Source organism: Clytia hemisphaerica, unplaced genomic scaffold, assembly GCF_902728285.1.
Source record: "Clytia hemisphaerica strain Z4C2 unplaced genomic scaffold, Clytia hemisphaerica genome assembly, whole genome shotgun sequence".
Classification (NCBI taxonomy): domain Eukaryota; kingdom Metazoa; phylum Cnidaria; class Hydrozoa; order Leptothecata; family Clytiidae; genus Clytia; species Clytia hemisphaerica.
The window spans coordinates 2,036,441-2,037,050 of record NW_027104433.1 but is presented as its reverse complement, the minus strand read 5'-3'; positions in this window follow the sequence as shown (position 1 = coordinate 2,037,050).

The following is a 610-nucleotide window of genomic DNA, read 5'->3' as shown; positions in this document are numbered from 1 at the left end:
ATTTGCATTGTATTTTGCTACATTTAAAGCAATATTTTAATTCCAAAGCATTCCAATAAAAAGCATGAATAACAAAACAGATTTCTAAGGGCTGTACCTTCTTTTCTCCATTGCTTTTTTTGCATTTCGTGACTACCCTGAGTATGAAAGGTTAAGTTTTCAAAGAAGGAATATATTCATCTCTGAAGACCAATAATAGAAATTTTATCGCGCATGTGTCAATCTAATCACTGTAGAAAGAATCAAAGACGAAGAGCAAATATTACCTTATTAATGTCTACCAGACTGTACCAGTATGGTTTTACTTTTTACGAATTCCCTAGAAACCTCCAAGCGTTAATGAAATGAGTTTCTTTCAAAAGAAATCTTCTACATGATTCCCTAATGTATAACAGTAATTGCTAAATTATCAGATACTATACAGGGTGTCCCTAATAAAAGTATCGAGTTTGAACATGCGATTGAGTAGAAAGTTTTAAGTGTGTATTCACAAAATTGTATTTTAAGCTCTCCCTCTTTTTTCTTTGTCAGTTATACGTTGTAACTACCTTTTGAAATGAGCCTATGTGATGGAGAACGTTATTATATTTTAGCGATAACACACACAAAC